This window comes from Lissotriton helveticus, chromosome 1_1 (assembly GCF_964261635.1).
Source record: "Lissotriton helveticus chromosome 1_1, aLisHel1.1, whole genome shotgun sequence".
In the NCBI taxonomy this organism is placed as follows: domain Eukaryota; kingdom Metazoa; phylum Chordata; class Amphibia; order Caudata; family Salamandridae; genus Lissotriton; species Lissotriton helveticus.
This window is the reverse complement of record NC_136057.1, coordinates 1,199,709,370-1,199,721,998: the sequence shown is the minus strand read 5'-3', so window position 1 is coordinate 1,199,721,998 and position 12,629 is coordinate 1,199,709,370. Positions and strand designations below refer to the sequence as shown.

The 12,629-nt window shown below is 44.0% G+C and overlaps 1 long non-coding RNA gene across 1 annotated transcript in view; it reads right to left on the bottom strand.

The window, feature by feature from the left end:
* Positions 1–404: 404 nt before the first annotated feature.
* Positions 405–12,629, bottom strand: part of LOC144772477 (uncharacterized) — a 98,056-nt gene continuing 85,831 nt past the window's right edge. Inside the window, exon 2 of the long non-coding RNA XR_013599762.1 lies at positions 405–3,438. This is a non-coding gene — a long non-coding RNA (uncharacterized LOC144772477). The remainder of the gene's footprint in view (positions 3,439–12,629) is intronic.

Sequence of the window (12,629 nt, the reverse complement as noted above, 5' to 3'; positions counted from 1 at the left end):
ATGACTCACACCAGTATTACTCGCTATAAAAGCCTCCAGTGGGCAACTGAAGGAGCCAAACCCACCCCACATGAACTACTCTAAGTGCTGCACACAATGGGACGTGGTCGTGCCTTACTTTAGTGGCTATAGCTGGGTATACGTGAGCATTTAATGATCCTTCTAACCTCCTTAAGGGCTAAATGGGAAGAGGCCCTCGCAAGGAACCTACAAGACAAAGACTGAGATCTCCTGCTGGAATATCCCTGAAAAACTTCCCAAAACTCCTGATTCAAATTCATACAATTTTACATTTTACACTGAGCCTAACTCATCCAACAAGAACAATGGGGCAAGCTCTTACCCCATTCCTGGACGCACAGCGGTAATGAAAGCATGTCAATTATGCAACATTTCAAACCAAGTTAGTTCCAAAGTTTATTCAAAAAGTTCATCCAAATTGTTCACATTATGCAGGATTCCTCCAATGACACGTGCAAGGCATTTTACTAGCATAACTATAACCTCATACGCTACAAACATGCCGAAGCCTTAATCGGTAGCTAGGAGTATATGCCGGTAGTCTTCATAAATTTCATCACGATAACCCAATGCATTTCGGGCCCAAGGCCCTTCGTCAGGGGTATTTCTACAATTAAAAATTAGAGAACAACATTTCAGTACCAAAATAGTATGTATTTGAATTATGTAAAACACATTTCTCAGCACCTGTTTAGTCACGCTTTCAACGTTTTCCCGCTAACTGTGACCGTATGCCGCCACTGCCTTCTTAATAAATGTCTAAGTAATCCTCCCCCATTTAACCAAATATCAATGAATCTAATCCTTCCCATGTGTTCATCCTGAATATGCAAGGTACACCAAACTGCCTACGTGTCGACGCTGAACTGAATATAACAATCCCTCTGCATGCACAAACTTTCAATTGGTCTTTGAAGCGAAAAAACCTTTCCATCTGCTCCCTTACCTTCAAAACGTCCTTATCATTCCCTCCCAGCTGGTTCACTAACTGTGCTTCTCCCACATTTCTGTGTTTATTACCTGCACGTTCAAACTCCGCCCCTCGATGACTCATATGAAACCTGTATTAACCACTACACTCTCCAATCAATCCCTTGGCCCCACCTTTTACCAAATAACCATCCTCTTTGATACGTGCATTTAAACGCGCTGTTCACATAGACAGTGTAAAAATGGAATTAGTCCTGTGATGTACATGAAACTGGTGTTTGTCCCCATAATCTTGCACTACAACTCCCATCATACATTCTACCCACAATCCTAAACATCTATGTCGAATTCCCCGCCCACCCTGTTGATTGAATTACGTTGATTCAAAGGTATCATCTAAAGCGTGTTCAGAGCTGGTGTACTAATTATTCACAAGCTAACATGATCATTTTCCTAAACGTATATAAAATGTATACAAAAACATTGCTTCAAATAACATCGAAATGTGTGATTTAACAGTCTCAAATCATAGTCCGTGAATCCGTTTAAAAAAAGTCTGTTCTTCTCTTAGTCTCGCAAGTGTCTAAATCGTGTTTCTCCATTGATATCCTTGTTCATGTGGGTGCTACTCGTCGAAAGGCAGACAGTGAATAATCCAAAGGAAATGACGAAGTGCACACCTATTTTTTCATTATTTTGTCCATTTTGTGTTTATTCGCGTGCTGGCCCAGAGTCGTGGTCTGCCCGAAGCCACGAAAATATGAATATCCATCAAGAACAATGGGGCAAGCTCTTACCCCATTCCTGAACGCACAGCGGTAATGAAAGCATGTCAATTATGCAACATTTCAAACCAAGTTAGTTCCAAAGTTTATTCAAAAAGTTCATCCAAATTGTTCACATTATGCAGGATTCCTCCAACGACACGTGCGAGGTATTTTACTAGCATAACTATAACCTCATACGCTACAAACATGCCGAAGCCTTAATCGGTAGCTAGGAGTATATGCCGGTAGTCTTCATAAATTTCATCACGATAACCCAATGCATTTCGGGCCCAAGGCCCTTCGTCAGGGGTATTTCTAGAATTAAAAATTAGAGAACAACATTTCAGTACCAAAATAGTATGTATTTGAATTATGTAAAACACATTTCTCAGCACCTGTTTAGTCACGCTTTCAACGTTTTCCCGCTAATTGTGACCGTATGCCGCCACTGCCTTCTTAATAAATGTCTAAGTAATCCTCCCCCATTTAATCAAATATCAATGAATCTAATCCTTCCCATGTGTTCATCCTGAATATGCAAGGTACACCAAACTGCCTATGTGTCGACGCTGAACTGAATATAACAATCCCTCTGCATGCACAAACTTTCAATTGGTCTTTGAAGCGAAAAAACCTTTCCATCTGCTCCCTTACCTTCAAAACGTCCTTATCATTCCCTCCCAGCTGGTTCACTAACTGTGCTTCTCCCACATTTCTGTGTTTATAACCTGCACGTTCAAACTCCGCCCCTCGATGACTCATATGAAACCTGTATTAACCACTACACTCTCCAATCAATCCCTTGGCCCCACCTTTTACCAAATAACCATCCTCTTTGATACGTGCATACAAACGCGCTGTTCACATAGACAGTGTGAAAATGAAATTAGTCCTGTGATGTACATGAAACTGGTGGTTGTCCCCATAATCTTGCACTACAACTCCCATCATACATTCTACCCACAATCCTAAACACCTATGTCGAATTCCCCGCCCACCTTGTTGATTGAATTACGTTGATTCAAAGGTATCATCTAAAGCGTGTTCAGAGCTGGTGTACTAATTATTCACAAGCTAACATGATCATTTTCCTAAACGTATATAAAATGTATACAAAAACATTGCTTCAAATAACATCGAAATGTGTGATTTAACAGTCTCAAATCATAGTCCGTGAATCCGTTTAAAAAAAGTCTGTTCTTCCCTTAGTCTCGCAAGTGTCTAAATCGTGTTTCTCCATTGATATCCTTGTTCATGTGGGTGCTACTCGTCGAAAGGCAGACAGTGAATAATCCAAAGGAAATGACGAAGTGCACACCTATTTTTTCATTATTTTGTCCATTTTGTGTTTATTCGCGTGCTGGCCCAGAGTCGTGGTCTGCCCGAAGCCACGAAAATATGAATATCCATCAAGAACAATGGGGCAAGCTCTTACCCCATTCCTGGACGCACAGCGGTAATGAAAGCATGTCAATTATGCAACATTTCAAACCAAGTTAGTTCCAAAGTTTATTCAAAAAGTTCATCCAAATTGTTCACATTATGCAGGATTCCTCCAACGACACGTGCGAGGCATTTTACTAGCATAACTATAACCTCATACGCTACAAACATGCCGAAGCCTTAATCGGTAGCTAGGAGTATATGCCGGTAGTCTTCATAAATTTCATCACGATATCCCAATGCATTTCGGGCCCAAGGCCCTTCGTCAGGGGTATTTCTACAATTAAAAATTAGAGAACAACATTTCAGTACCAAAATAGTATGTATTTGAATTATGTAAAACACATTTCTCAGCACCTGTTTAGTCACGCTTTCAACGTTTTCCCGCTAATTGTGACCGTATGCCGCCACTGCCTTCTTAATAAATGTCTAAGTAATCCTCCCCCATTTAATCAAATATCAATGAATCTAATCCTTCCCATGTGTTCATCCTGAATATGCAAGGTACACCAAACTGCCTACGTGTCGACGCTGAACTGAATATAACAATCCCTCTGCATGCACAAACTTTCAATTGGTCTTTGAAGCGAAAAAACCTTTCCATCTGCTCCCTTACCTTCAAAACGTCCTTATCATTCCCTCCCAGCTGGTTCACTAACTGTGCTTCTCCCACATTTCTGTGTTTATAACCTGCACGTTCAAACTCCGCCCCTCGATGACTCATATGAAACCTGTATTAACCACTACACTCTCCAATCAATCCCTTGGCCCCACCTTTTACCAAATAACCATCCTCTTTGATACGTGCATTTAAACGCGCTGTTCACATAGACAGTGTAAAAATGAAATTAGTCCTGTGATGTACATGAAACTGGTGGTTGTCCCCATAATCTTGCACTACAACTCCCATCATACATTCTACCCACAATCCTAAACATCTATGTCGAATTCCCCGCCCACCCTGTTGATTGAATTACGTTGATTCAAAGGTATCATCTAAAGCGTGTTCAGAGCTGGTGTACTAATTATTCACAAGCTAACATGATCATTTTCCTAAACGTATATAAAATGTATACAAAAACATTGCTTCAAATAACATCGAAATGTGTGATTTAACAGTCTCAAATCATAGTCCGTGAATCCGTTTAAAAAAGTCTGTTCTTCCCTTAGTCTCGCAAGTGTCTAAATCGTGTTTCTCCATTGATATCCTTGTTCATGTGGGTGCTACTCGTCGAAAGGCAGACAGTGAATAATCCAAAGAAAATGACGAAGTGCACACCTATTTTTTCATTATTTTGTCCATTTTGTGTTTATTCGCGTGCTGGCCCAGAGTCGTGGTCTGCCCGAAGCCACGAAAATATGAATATCCATCGAGAACCCAACTCATCCAACACAGACTACACACCATGTTCCTAGCTGTACCCTTAACCCGCGCCCGCCGTTGAACACCAGACGCTAACTTACTGCACATGTTATCAAACTGCTCCATTCTGACTCCCTACTGGGCACGTATCTCTCCTATCCTTTCAGACCTCACTGAGCAGAATCATTAGCAAACACTAGACTGCTGCATTCTTGGGCTCTTCCCCAGACTGAAATATACCAGAGTAACATCATAGTTTTAGGGCTCGGCCTACATCCCATGAAGTGGATGTGGCTTAAGAGTCCTTTTCTGAGGAGTTTGAAAATCTAACCTACGAATTCCAGAGAAGCGTGTGATTTTTGCTCGTTATTTATGGCAGCTGCATGGCAATTGGCCCTCTCATGGCTGTGTTTTTACAAGCCAGCACGCAATAGGCCATAGGCTGTAGAGTTGCTCTGCTTCCTGCATATTCCGTGCAGACACGCGCAGCAGAAGGCTATATTTCATCAATTACCAGCTGTCAGGGGCCGCGGTAATTGAAGCCAGATGCTCGGCGCGCATTCACCTCTTTCCAGTTCCTTTTTTTTTCAGCTGTGTGTGCGCGCATGCTGGCTCCCTGCCAAAGCTTGTTATTATTCTGAGGCAGACACAGAGGGAGCTGCCACGTGCTTGTTTCATCTGTTCTGCCATTGTTCTGCTTATCTCACTAGAAGTATGAACGTGTACGTCAGGTGACACCTCTCTACGGAGGCGCACAACCAACTGAGTTTTCCAATTGCCTTAAACGAGAATAGGGGGTTGCCCGTTTCCACAACTGAAGCATGTACATGCCTGCCTGCGGTTTGTATCGACCTCACAAGGATGAAAGTCTGGGTTGGAATGTGCAGATCCGCTGCATCCGTGCACAGCGCACGAGCAGCCGTGTTTCAGGCTTTGTGATTTACAAACACCTTTATCGCGTCTGGTCTGTGAGTCACGTTAGCTCTACTCTTTCGTGTTTAAGGTCAGGCGAGCACTCTTATGTGGTGGGAAATATTAGAGTCCTGTCCGTAAAGTGTGTAGAAAAGAACGCAGATTCGTATGAACTTTATTCTCTAGCACTAGAAGTCAGAGGGGTTATTTAAGCGCTAGGTAAGGAGAGTGGCTTCTTCTAGGCCCAAACATCTTTTTACTGCGGTTCCCTCACCTATTGCACGCGTTAACGCTGAGAATCTTAAACAGTGACAGTTTTCTCCCACACCTGCAAACGTGATTTAAATATGCATAAATTAAAAATGGAGACAAGGCGAGGGAAACTAAAGCTGCCATTAACCCCTTGGAGTGCCCAGGCACCCCCAGCAGCTTGATCTTAGCAGGGCCCCTGCTGCCTCCAGGTGCAGACTGGCAATGGGGCATTCAGATTGTAGCCCGGAAGGTTAATGCGCCTGCGGTGTGCGCAGCCAGCAAAAATGAGCGGCCGCTCGACCTCTTTACTAGAATTGTGCAAAGACGTAGAATGTTAATTTCCAAAGTACATCATCCAGCCTGCTGCAGAGTACGGTGGCACAATGAAGGAGCCTGTCACTTTTCTCACTGCTCCACTGAATTCTGACGTGCTGCAGACAATCACGGCGTGCACTCCCTCAAACCCTTGAACTGAGGCAACTCTCCGGGACTATTACTGAGCGGAGCAGCAGAGTAAGAGACTGCAGATTTCAGTGATTTGTGAGTAGACAAAGCTGCGCTTTAAAGCCGCCGCGGGTAGCGTCAGCGCTTTATAAAAATAATATACACAATTTAAGGGCTACATGCATCATGTACTGCATGTTTACCGTAAGCCATTCTAACACCTGTATACTTGTTTCCCTGACTGTTGACATATTTTTTCTATCGCTCTGACTGCGCCTCTTACTGGGTTTTCTTTACTTTAATCCTGTTTTTTTCAGAAGATATGGAGTACTTTACAGAGGGCACCAATTCAAGCATTTATCCCCAGTGCAGAGTGAGTGTGAGAGAGACAGTGAGTTCAGAGTGAGTGCGAGAGCGACAGTGAGTGCGAGAGTGACAGTGAGTGCGAGAGCAACAGTGAGTGCAGACTGAGTGTGAGTGCAGAGTGAGTGCGAGAGTGACAGTGAGTGCTGAGTGAGTGCAAGAGTGACAGTGAGTGCAGAGTGAGTGCAAAAGTGACTGTGAGTGCAGAGTGAGTGGAGAGTGAGTGCAGAGTGACAGTGAGTGCAGAGTGAGTGCAGAGTGACTGTGAGTGCAGAGTGAGTGCGAGAGTGACTGTGAGTGCGAGATTGACTGTGAGTGCAGAGTGAGTGGCGGAGTGACTGTGAGTGCAGAGTGAGTGCAGAGTGACTGCAGAGTGATAGTGACTGTGGAGTGCGTGACTGCAGTGTATGAGAGCGCTGTTGAAGGCAGAGTGGTGTTGAGGGCAGAGTGTTGAGGGCAGAGTGCAGAGTGACTGTTCCAGAGAGAGCAGGGTATGCTTGTGCGCTTACACGGTGCACTGACACACAGGAGCTAAAACAAAGAAAAGCTGAACACATGTCTTGTTACACAAGGTTCCAAAACACAAAGGTAGGTTACACTATGCTTAATTCCACAAAACTCACGCTATATACGGCTGAAAAATAGCACAAGGCGAGGATAATGAAATTCAACAGTACTGCGAAAGCATGGCTTACATTACAAACAAAGTCTTGCAGTTGCCCATTGTAAATAACAATGCCATTTATTTAACGATTAAGCTATTGGCAATGTAAATGACAATGCCATTTACTTATGATTTTAAAAATAAAAATAATTGTCATGAGCAATGGCAATAGCTCTACCTTTAATGATGCCGAGGCCATTGCATTGTAAATGCTTGTTTCTATTTGGCCCTATTATTGGCTAAGCGCCTTCTGACAAAGCATTTGAAATCTCGCTCCAGGCCTATGGTTTCCCAGTGGCAGGAGGATGGGAGAAATGGGACCTAGCCAAAAGTGGTGTACTACGCTGTGAAGAATACAGGGGCTTATGGAAAAAGCCCATAGCAATAGAATGGGACATCATGTTGGAGTACTTTAAAACATTGGACACTGCAGTTTCATAACTTATTCGACCCAGATACAAATAATCTTCATAGCCTCTCATATAAGAGTGGCAAATCCATGCATAAATGCACCTATTTCACATTATGCTTAGGCCAATCTTAGGTCCGTACCCCATAATATTGTAATGACTGCTTCTGTCCCCCCTTTACTTGTGTTTTTGCCAATATCAGGACACTAATCTGATAAATATATAGTTTTTTGACATGCTTGTTTTATTAAGTTTAAGGGGGAGTGGGATAGGGCTAGTTTACTCTGGTTTGAGTATCTATTGCATTGCTACTCCTTTCCTATGTACTTCAACTGTTCGCTGGTTTTACTTCGCCTATGATTCTATGGGAAATGCTATGATTTATTGAGATATAGTGAATGTCAGCTGTATGTATACCTTACAAAACTGCAATAAAGATTGTGTTAAAAATATATCCAGACTCCCCATAAAGATGACAAACTTTTCAAGAAGTAGTTGCAAGCCCATGGCAGTTCGGGCCATGAGAACTGTGTCATCTGTATATAATAATAACGGGAATAGTCTCAGCCAACCCTCAGGGAACCTGCCTGGGCAAGAATGCACCCCTGTTGGACACCCTTACCAGTGGGTAAATACTGGGTTCAAGCAGCTCCTTGCAAAAAGCGCACTGCTGCATAAGTGCCACACTCTCAGTCTGATAAAAGGGCCATTATGTTGTAGACCACCCCTGTCCTGCATAGCATACCCTACAGCTTTTTCCGGTTAAATCTATCAAATGCAGACTTGAGGTCCATAAATGCCAAGTGGAGGGATTCCGACCAAGCTACAGTGTACTTGGTAATAATTAAATATAAGTTCAGACATTGGTTGAACGTCAACCTGTCAGGCCTAAAGCCATATTGGACCTCAGAGAAAATATAATTGACATCTGCCCATGCCAACAGTCTGTTTAGGATTACCCTTCTAGGAGCTTAACTACCCCAACAATCAATGAGATAGAGTGATAACACTGGGGGGGTTGTCCTTATCCCCTTTCTTAAAAACAGGCAAAATCACCACTGTAGGCCTCGAGGGCAATCCCCCTACCCACGCTGCGGCACTCAACACCTGACTCAAAAGGGGGCCCAAGAACTCAATATCATCCAGAAACAAGTGTTGGGAAATTCCATCAGGGCAGGCAGCCTTGTTTTGTAATAGCGCATGGGTGCCCTGTGCAACATCATCTAGTGCAAACACTACACTCTCATTACTCTTCCTTGCTTCTGCCCTGATCACACACTCTGCCCCTTCCCCAAAATTGTAGACCCCTTCAAAGTGGTCAACCCATTGTTGCTCTGAAATATGATGGCATATTGCTGGTCCTTTTCCCTTCACAAATTAGGGCCTATTTACCACCCTTCAAATAAGGGAGCTATCTCCGCGCTCACTTGATTGGTCTAGCTCCTCCAAGGCAATGTTCCACAGTGTGGATTTGCGATTGGCTGGGGCCTGCTTGTCTGCCTGCCTAAAGACTGCAACAAGGTTCCTGTCTCTTGGGGACTGCTTAAGACTTTTGATCCTCTGTCTACAAGAGTTAGACAGCTTATACAAAAAACTGGCATCTACTTGATGTTGGCCCCCAACAAATGCTGCACCCAAAATGTGCTTTCCGAAGAGCCTCGAACCTTAAGAACTGTCTGGTCATTACATGCCCTAAAAACCAATGGCAGAGCTCCTCTAATGTCCTTCCGGGACACTATCCATGTAGGAGCTGTACATTCTGTAAACTTACTACAGCCTCAAAAAGTGTAGCTCTGAATGATGGCCATACTTGGTTCCAGAACTAATTTAGTTAATGTAACTCAAGATACATGGTGTACAGACATACCTGCAAGGGGTTGCACTATATAGGCCTTACCACTCGGAAGGTGAGAATCAGAATTCAGGAGCTTATTAGTACATTCAGGACAGGCAAGCTTACAACTCGCCTTGTGAGGCATTTTCAAGACTTAATACATGGACCCTTGCGTTTCAAGTGGACAGTACTTAAAAAATTAACCAAGGGTATACAAGGGCAGGTAATGCACCACATAGGAAGGAAGCCCCATGGATTGTCTCAGAGAAAACAGACCAAGGGGGCCTGAATGATATGGTGGAGTGGCATAAGCTTAGAGGCTAGTCCCATATGGACATTTATGCCTATATCAACATAATGACATAGGGTTGCCTAATAAAATCTTCAGCTTGTACGGGCAGTTGATTGGTGCTAACTGTTTTGCAATATAAAAGCTGACCATTTTTTCTATATGATACTTTATCTTTAATTCCTTGAAGTATCTCCATTAGCCCTGCATGATGATCCCTTTCGACCCTTCCCCATTTCAAAACAGAGAACCCTCTCTTTTGGGAATATGTATGTCTGGTGGTCATGATTTTTATTAAAAATAAATATTCTTACTGGATTGCTGCCATCAGTAACAGTAATGCCCCAGCGAGGCCAGATTTTCTGAACACAGATCATCCCATAAATGCAAGCTATATATGGTGTTCTTTCTTTTTCTTTTTTAAACAAACAATGGCTGAAATTAATCTTTGAATAAGTTTTTCATACAAAACCTCTTTTTACCACTGTGCTTTCATATAGCTAAAGGCTCTGTTTCAAGATGGCGGCCATTTCCCCATGCAGTTTCCAACTACAGGGTACCGGCTCCGACAACCAACATGCCCCAGACCTAAACTTTGAAATGCAGCATGGTGTATGCAGTAAGCGTGGTCTGGCCGTACATGGAGACACCAACGGAAGGTCTGATGAAGTTGGGTGTGGATTGTCAGGGGCAATGAATAATGAGACCAGATTGGGGAGCAATGTGTGCAGTGGAGAATTTATTTTGTTGGACTCCGGTCAGGACCTGAGTATCCTTGATATTGACATGTGTGACTAGAGCGGGACCACACACCTCATTTTGAGAATGTTGGTTTACGTGGCACGAGTATGCCTACATTCTGCATAGCATTACAAATTGGCCCTAGCAACATGAGAGCATTTATCTTCAATCATGCCGCATCAGACAAGAGGCGCAGACGCATGCCAGCCGACAGTAAAATACGTGCCATAAGTGAGAGTGGTGGCCCATATTATATATATCCACATAAGTATGGAAGGTAGAGGTGAGATTAGATCACGCAATAACAACAAAGCACTCACTTATCATTATAGCAGAAAAGGCCGCTTTATTAAGACAGGTAAATCATATCACATTAATCAACAACTTCATACATATATTTATTGTGCCCCTCCCCCTGAAGTAGCGTGGGGCGCACCTGCACCAATTCTCGTCAGAGAACACTCAGCTGTTTCTTAGTTGTGGACTGCAGATCCCATCATGCAGTTGGTTCGCTATATCGGTGAGTGTCTCTTACAGCTGGATTTTTCTTTCTCAAAGTGAGTGGCTAAAGAATGGTCAGTTTGAATTTGTAGCATTGTGCTGGGCAATAAACGATTCCTGAGTCCTGCGCTTCCAACCTCACAATCACGCTGTTGGAAAAGCTTTGGAGACGGTGGTAAAGTAACTCCGTCTCTCCATGTAAGTCACGGACTGTCAGCTGGCAGCAAGAGTCTCTGCCTCCATCGGATGTGGGGCGGTCCGGGTTGAGCCACTGCACCCAGAACACTTCTGGAAGGGTCCCCTTTGCCTGACACACGCTATTATGCAAAGTAGCTTTCTCCTTCGAAAAAGACAAGGGGGCACAGCAGGTCTCCAAGAATCCATTTATTCAAATTCACTGGCATGACGCGTTTCGGCGGTAGCCTCTTCAGATGCCTCCGATGTTACAAAGTTCAAGATTTCCTTCTATTTATTGTGCCCCTCCCCCTGAAGTAGCGTGGGGCGCACCTGCGCCAATTCTCATCAGATATACATATATATGGAACATTGGCATTGTAAAACCTTTTAGAACGATCCTTTCCCAAAAAATCCCCCAACTTTTTACATCAGAGAAAATGCCCCAAGCATTTCAATCCCCATCTTGCAAAAACTCAAAACCCCATGAAATTGTAAACCCCATCCTTTCCCCTTCTCCTCTTTTTTTGTCAAAAATATTTTTATTGAAATATACAGGAGCAAACAGTGTGTTGACAATCATAGCCAGCGCCAAAGATCCCCCGCAGGGGAGTGTGCATGCAAAATGACGATAAGACAATCAGGGAAAGCAACTAAAGTTAGCACACACAAGCCATTGGAAAGGGAGGACAACCCACTGCAGGTCGTCAGACAGTAAAGTATCTCGACTGCTGAAACAGCGGGGGAGCCCCCCCACACATAGCCTAGTCTCAAAAAGTAGCATAACGTCAGTTCGATTGAGGCATCAGTAGGAAACCTCCCCCTGGGAACGCTATATGTGGCATGGAAGAACTGGTGTTTGCTGAATTGCCTCAACAGGAGGCAGGCAGTGCACCCTAAGTAATAAAACAAATCCCCACCCTCATCCTCCCACCCACCCCACTCCCCTCATGGTGGCGGCAGCGTCTAAAACAAATGGCAACTGGTAAGGAAAAATAGGTAATAAAACTAAACCAAGATGGGTCAGAGTTACAGCGTTGGATCGCCGCTCAGATTTGAAAGAGATGTAGTGCCCTGATGGTGGACACACCACAGACGGGAGACCCCGGGAGAGGAGGGAGAGGAAAGCCACCAGCGGTCCCCATCGGAATTCAAAGTTTTTTTTAATCAGCCATCCTCTCTAGGCTCAGGGGTTACCAGAGGCGGGCATGCCAGAGGGAGATAACTGGGGCATCCTTCTTTTTGCAAGCTGCCGCCAAGGTGACCTTGGCTGCTCCGATACATAGCCACATAATCATTTTGTCCGCCCGGGTTTAGTGTAGTAGAGACGGGTCGCGCAGCCCCAGAAGAACCTCTGCCATGTCAGTAGGAATAGGATAACCTAACATCTCCTTTATGTGCGCCAAAGTCTCCTCCCAGTAAGGTCTAATAGAGGGGCAGTTCCGCCATATATGTTGAAAATCACCTAATTGGCCGCACCCCCTCCAGCATCTATCTGAGGTGTTGGGGAAGATCCTCCGG